This window comes from Tupaia chinensis, unplaced genomic scaffold, assembly GCF_000334495.1.
Source record: "Tupaia chinensis unplaced genomic scaffold, TupChi_1.0 Scaffold139457_1, whole genome shotgun sequence".
NCBI lineage: Eukaryota > Metazoa > Chordata > Mammalia > Scandentia > Tupaiidae > Tupaia > Tupaia belangeri.
Genome location: NW_006199342.1, coordinates 776,437 through 783,743, shown reverse-complemented (window position 1 = coordinate 783,743; position 7,307 = coordinate 776,437). Strand labels below are relative to the sequence as shown.

The 7,307-nt window shown below is 43.1% G+C and overlaps 1 pseudogene; it reads right to left on the bottom strand.

The window, feature by feature from the left end:
- Positions 1 to 1,077: 1,077 nt before the first annotated feature.
- LOC102473357 (tubulin alpha chain-like) overlaps positions 1,078 to 7,307 on the bottom strand; it is a 55,213-nt pseudogene continuing 48,983 nt past the window's right edge.

Below are 7,307 nucleotides of genomic sequence, written 5' to 3'. Positions count from 1 at the left end.
TTTTTAGATTCATCTAATGTTGTTGAGAGTATCAGTGCTTTGCTTATTTTATTACTGACATTTGGGTTTTTTCCAGTTCAGGGCTAATATGAATGTTTGCATGTAAGTCTTTGTGTAGACATGTTATTATTTCTCTTAGATGAATAACTAAAAGCGGGACTGCTGGATTATGTAAGAAATGCATGTTTAACTTTTTTAAGAAACCTTTAAACTGTCTCCCAAAGTGGTTGTACCATTTTATATTCCCTCCAGAAACATGTAAGAATTAATTTCTCTATGTTGTTGCCAATTCTTGGTATTGTCAGTTGTCTTAGTTTTTATCATTCCAGAGTGTATGTAGTCATAATTCATTGTAGATTTAATTTTCATCAGTCATTGGGGAAATGAGGTCACATGCTTATTCAATTCACATATCTTCTTTGGTGAATTTCTGTTCAAGGGTGTAATTCACTGCTACTGCATTGTTTATCATATTAGTGAGTCATATGAGCTCTTCAAATATTTGGATACTAGAGCCTGCACATGGTGTGGTGGTTGAGGAGCTGGACTCCCACATGGCTGACACTGGTTTGAGTCCTGGACCTGGCAGCTTGATTTCTCCCCCCCCCCCCCCCTCTTTTTTCCTCTGGTGAGTGTCTTTGGTGAGCAAATTAATAATAATTATTATTATAATAAATAATTTAAAATAAAACAAATATTGGGATACAAGTCTTATGTCAGATATATGTATTTTTCCCCAATATGTGACCTTGACTTTTTATTTCCCTAGTGATCTCTGGTGAGGAATAAAAGGTTTTGTTTTAGGTAAAATCCAATTATTTACTTATTCTTTCATAGTTATTGCATAGTCTTGTGTCCTGTCTGATCCATCTTTGCCTATCCCTAGGTTTTCTTCTAGAACAATGCTGTCAAGCAGAAGTATCATGTGTGCCACATGTCATTTTAAATTTTCTGGTAGCCACATTTTTTTAAAATGGAAACATCACTTTTATTGACAGTTTAGGACCACAACAGACAGTTTCACAGAACAGAAATAAGGCAGTCCCAAGACAACAGAGTGTAAACTGTGCTGACAGGTCAGTACTCTTCACCCTCATCCTCCCCCTCAGCACTGTCTGCTCCAACCTCCTCATAATCCTTCTCAAGGGCAGCCATGTCCTCTCGGGCCTCAGAAAACTCTCCTTCCTCCATCCCCTCACCTACGTACCAGTGAACGAAGGCACGCTTGGCATACATCAGGTCATACTTGTGGTCCAGGCGAGCCCAGGCCTCAGCAACGGCTGTGGTGATGCTCAGCATGCACACAGCATGCTGCACCTTGGCCAGGTCTCCCCCGGGCACCACAGTGGGAGGCTGGTAGTTAATGCTAACCTTGAACCCAGTGGGGCACTAATCCACAAACTGGATGGTGCTCTTGGTCTTAATGGTGGCAATGGCAGCATTTTGACATCTTTGGGAACCACATTGCCACAGTACAACAGACAGGAAGCCATGTATTTACCATGGCGAGGGTCGCATTTCACCATCTGGTGGCAGGCTCAAAGCAAGCATTGGTGATCTCTCCTAAGTAAGCTGTTCATGGTAGGCTTTCTCAGCAGAGATGACAGGGGCGTATGTGGCAGAGGGAAGTGGATGCAGGGATAGGGCATCAGGTTGGTCTGGAATTCTGTCAGATTGACATTCAGGGCTCCATCAAATCTAAGGGAAGCTGTGATGGAGGACACAATCTGGCTAATAAAAACAGCTTAAGTTCATTTAAATAATATATTTTATTTGAGCCAATATATCTAAAATATTATCATTTCAATATGTAACCATAAAAATTGCTAAGTTTGGGCTGGCAAGTGATATGGTGGTTAAGGGCACTGGACTCCCGCATGGCTGACCACAGTTCTGGTCATGGACCTGGTGCCTCACTTTCTTGCTTTCCCTCTTTCTCTCTTGCTCTGTCCCTCTCTGGTCAAATTAAAATAGATAAAGTTAAATGATTCTTTAAAAAAATTGCTAAGGTTAAGCATCTTCACTATGAAAACCTGAAATCTAGAATGCACCAAAAATCCAAAACTTTCTGAACACCAATATGGTACCACAGAGACAAAATTCTGCATCTGACCTCGTGAGACAGAACCCAGTCAAAATGCTGCAATACAGAAATAGCATATGAAATTACCTTCAGGTTATGTGTATAAGGCCCATGTAAATTAAGTGAATTTCACATTTAGACTTGGGTTCTACCCCAAGATACCTTATTTTATATATGCAAATATTCTAAAATCCAAAACAATGTGTGAACTTTGAAACCTGTCTTGTCCCAAGCATTTTGGATAAGGGGGTCAACCTGTAATGAAATCTACATTCTTTTTTCCTCTTACATCTTTGAAAGCAGGAGTATAATTTTTACTGGTAGCAGATTTCAGTTTGGACTAGTCACAGTTCAAGTGCCTGAAAGCCACACGTGGCTAATGGGCACTGTATTGCACAGGGTAGTTCTAGACGTTTTATAGCTCTTGATTTCTATTTAGGTCTGTGGTTGAATTTGATTTAATTTTTGAGTATGGCGTGAAATGCATGCAGCTTTAGTTTTCCCCCCATATATATAACCTGTTCCCATACCATGTATCTCTTTCCAATGGAATTATGTTGTACTTCTGTCAAAAATCAGTAAGTCATGTGTGTGGTTCTATTTCTGGCCCCATGTATATGAAGTCCCACACATTTCAAGTTCCTACATGGGGACTTCAAAATGCTCATGGAAAAATTAAAATTCGAATTTCTTTTGATACAAAAAATTGGAAACTATGCATACATTTTTAATAATAATTTTCCATAACCTTTTTTGAAGTTCCCTCATAGGGGTTTCGTTTTTTTCTTGTTCTGGTCCCATACCAGTTTAGCTTTTAGTAGGTCTTAAATCCAGGTAGAAAAAGTCTCCCGTCTTTGTTCTTTTTAAAGACTTTTTTCCCTCTAGGTTCTTTTCATTTTCATATCAAGTTTAGAATCAGTTTGTCATTTGGGCCTGTACACATAGGAATTAGCATGACCACTTCCATCTTAAAAGCAAAAGAGACTGCGGGTTGTATACAAACTATTGCAAACGCTTGTGCAAATCTGTCTTGCTACCAAGACAAAGCAAAATCTGTGTAGCATTCTTCCTACTTGAATGCCTATGTGACTGACTTTTAAAATGTAATTATTAACTTTTTGTGAAAAAAGTAAAAACAACAAACCAGCTTGTCAATTTCAACAAAACTGACATGAATTTTACCTATGGTAGACGATTGAAAGATGGGACCCCAAAAGATGTTCATACCTTACTTAATCCCCTAGGACCTGTAAATGTTACCTTATTTGAAAATCAGGGGTCTTTGCTGGTGTCATTAAGTTAAAGATTTTGTTTTTAATTCCCAGAGGGTGTGTGCCCTTGTCAGAGAGAGAGGGAGAGAGAATATCCCCAAATGCTGCAATAAATCCTTTTTCCTCCATTTCTCCACCCCATCTGCATTTTGAAACATGTCCACACACATCTGGGATGTTTTTTAAGCCACCAGGGCCAGGATCTGAACTTCAGTCAGTCATGTGGATCCAGCTTTTCATGCATAGCACTTAACTGCTACACTACAGGGCCAGTCCTGCGTTAAGAATCTTGACATGAGGAAATCACTCTGAGTTATTCAGATAGTTCTCAAATACAATGACAGATATCCTTAGAAGATGGACACCCAGGAATGAAAACACATGACATAGAAGAGAAGGCGATGTGCCAATGGAGGCAGAGACTGGAATGACATGACCACAAGCCAAGGAAGCCAAGGAATGCCAATAGCCACCACAAGCTGGAAGAAGCAAGGACGCATTCTCTCATACACCCACCAGAGGGCGCGTGTGACCTTTGCTAATACTGCGATTTCAGACTTCTAGCCTCCAGGACTTCTAAGAAACATCTTATAAACCGCCAACTCCTGGTTATTTATCAGGGCAGCTGTAGGATACAAATACATTTTCAGACTGAAGACGTTCCATTCTATTCCTTGATGTTGTTTCCAGAACGAGTTTTAGATTTTGTCTTTTCTGCATCACTTAAAGAATTATTTCCTCAGTATTTTGTTAATATGGTCTTAATCTGAATCAGTGACTGCTCACACGGCAATAATTTTAGCTGGATCATAGCTGTTACCCCAATAACACCTGTTCTTGAAAGTATCGGATCCTGCCTTGTATCAGATTGTAATATGACAGCATGAATCTTTTTGTTCTGTACTTGCTAAAGAGATTTTAAGTCATTTGAAGGATTTGTACAACAAAAATGTATCTCAGAATACTCAGAAGAGATAAAAGTCATTGTACAAATTATCTCGAGTGGTTCTCTCTGCAACAGAGACCTCCCTGGAATCCTTTGGACCCAGTTTGGGCCCAGAGAGACATGGCTTAGCCTGTAGTGTTTCTAAAATGGAGAGATTTTGATATGAAAACATTAGATATATTTCTCTTGAAAATTCTCCAGCCTTGGCAATGCTGCCATGAATTCCAGCATGGCAGCAGTTGGTCTGAGCTGTAAGCATCTGCCCCTTACATGGAGAACGTTCCTTCCACTTCACTGTAGTCCTGCTATTCATCATTGCTTTGAACGTCACAGAGATGTGAGCTTGCAGCCTCTGCTCTCAAGCCTCTGTTGGGGCCCACTTGTAGGCTATGGCATGGGTCATCAGGTGAAAGCTTAGAGAAAAGGACGGTGCCACAGTGAACATGAGAATATTCGTGTTCAAAGAAATCTCTGTGGAAATAATCTAAGGATAAAAAGGTGGGTTTTTTCCTGCCATTGGGCGTGTCCACTTGCCAGAGAGAGAGAAAGAGAAATAGAAAGTGAGAAATCACCTCAGGAGCGATGGCCAGGCCACAGTCCCCTTCTCTGTTTTCAGTCATAATCCCTTATCCAAGTTCCTCCTGCAATTTTGGGCACATATGCATCTGGTGTGAGTTTGAAGTTGCCGGATCTGGGACTTGAACTGCAGTTGGTCGTATTGCAGTCTTGCACTTTAACCACTATGCCACCTGCTGACCCTCCAAAAAAGGATTTTTAAAAAGAGAATGCATTGCCAGTGAGACAGGCTGATTGATTTTTTTTTTTTTGAGAGGTTTTCGCTACAGGGTGCGTGTGCTCGCCAGAAAGAGAGAGACAGAGACAGAAAGCGAGAAATCACTCCCCAGGGGGGATGACCACGCCGCAATCCCTTCTCCTCCATTCTCCTCTCCAGATCTTGGGCACGCACGTGCAAGCGCCCAGCATGCCGGCATGAGTTTAAGCCACCGGGTCTGGGACTCGAATCGCAGTCAACTACATGGTATTCCAGCGACATAACCATTATGCTAACTGCTGGTCCCGACAGGCTGATTGATTTTTAAAAGAGAATTATCTTATTTAACTTTATTTATTTATTTTAATTTGACCAGAGAGGGACAGAGCCAGAGAGAGAGCAAGTGAGAAGGCATGCCGCCAGGTCTGGTACTCAAACCACAGTCGGCCATGTGGGAGTCCGGCATCCTTAACCACCATGCCACCTGCCGGCCCCCAGGCTGATTGACTTCTAAATAAAGATGGCACAAGAAAGCACTGAAAGGTCAGAATGAAAATCTAAACCACAGAAGAAAAAGTAGCAAAAAGTCACCTGTTACAAGCCAAGAAAGGAAGAAGTACAACTTCACAATGTAAGAGTTGAAAAGTGATGGCAAAACAAAGATACCCAAGACTGTGGAAGTGTGGCATGTCTCCAGCCCTACCTGTATCTGCCCACACTCTCTTCCCACCCAGACAAGATACGTTGAGAAAAAGACGAGCAGACCGTTTGTGAGAGTTCTCACAGAAGTCCTCTACTGTGGGAAGGAGTCGGTAGCGCAGCTGTGGGATGTGAGCATTTCCCCACTACTGGGTCCTGCAGAGGCAGAGTTTGCCCCTTGTGGGGTACTGAGCTGAAGTGAGTGGACTGAGCAGCTCCCAGGCAGGAGCTGAGTTCTGCAGCGCGGTGCTCAGCCCAGCTAATTTCCAGCCTCCTGTCTCTCCCACCCATCTAAAACCTCAGTTCACAGAAAGCATAGAAATTACACTCAGCCCTAAAACTGAAGATTCTTCAAATATGCTATCTAAGATGAGACTATTTTAAAAATAGAATCCAGAAGTTGAAAGATCATACTATGTGCTGGGGGCGGGTGGAAGTGGGAAACTGACAGCCCATCCCACACTGGGACTGAACCCGGGTAAGAATATTAAAGGTACTGTAATGATACAGAACTCTTCAGGCATCCAAGCGGAACAAACCATGTCACCTCCAAGGGAAAAAGTACTTAGGATTTAGAAGTCTGGCCAGAAATCTCTGGGTGTCAAAAATCCTTGAAGCAATTGCCTTCTTGTTCTATCAGGTTTTGAAGGAAGGTGTGAATTCAAAATATTTACCCAGCTCAGTTATTTATGTATATAGAGGGGGAAAAGGCAGAGTTTCTCAAACATTGAGGTACTCTATAAGCCCTCCTTAAGAAAACGCCTTGAGAGAAGAAGGCAGTCCATCCACAACTAAATGAACGTATTCAGGAATGGCTATGTTATGGTGAAGATCGAGTTCATGTAGATGTAGAATGAACACCGAACATCTGGGAGAAGGTTGCAGAACAGTTGGAAACATTCTAACCGCGAGTGAGCCAAAAGGAATCGTATAAGCCGGTGGGAAGTGAGGGTCTGCGGGTGAAGGTGGCGGAAGTGTATAACCTCTGAGACCGTCCAGAACTGAAGCACGTAGTGGATTCAAACTGAGTAGTCTTCATGTTTATAGGCCTCCTTTAGGAACCTACGTCTCCTGGGGAAGAAAGCCATCCCTGAAGATTCGCTACAGTTTTTTGTTTTTTCTTTAATTCAAATAATAAAATAGAAAAATGTAAAATTAAAGTATACACGCGGTGGTCCTACACTGGTGAAATTGCCCCTGCCTGGTGGTTCTGTGCCCGCGGGTCGTCAGCCGTAGGACGGGCAGGAGCGGGCTCCGTCCGGGCCGGTCTGGGGGACCGACCTCTACCTGTGGCGGGCTTAGAACACTCAGGGTTCTGCTGCCCGAACGCCGGCGCCGCACCGGGGGCGAGCCCGGCCTATGGCAGCGTTCCCCTCGCATCTGTGGCGGTCTCGTTTCTCGTTTCTCGTTTCCGATCTGGCCCAGGGCGGCTCGTCCTGGTGGTGACTTAGCGAACTGCCTCGGGTGCAGGGCTGCGGGCCGGCTCGGGGCTACCTGCGCCAGCTCCGCACCTGGGCGACCTTGGCGTTGCCCACA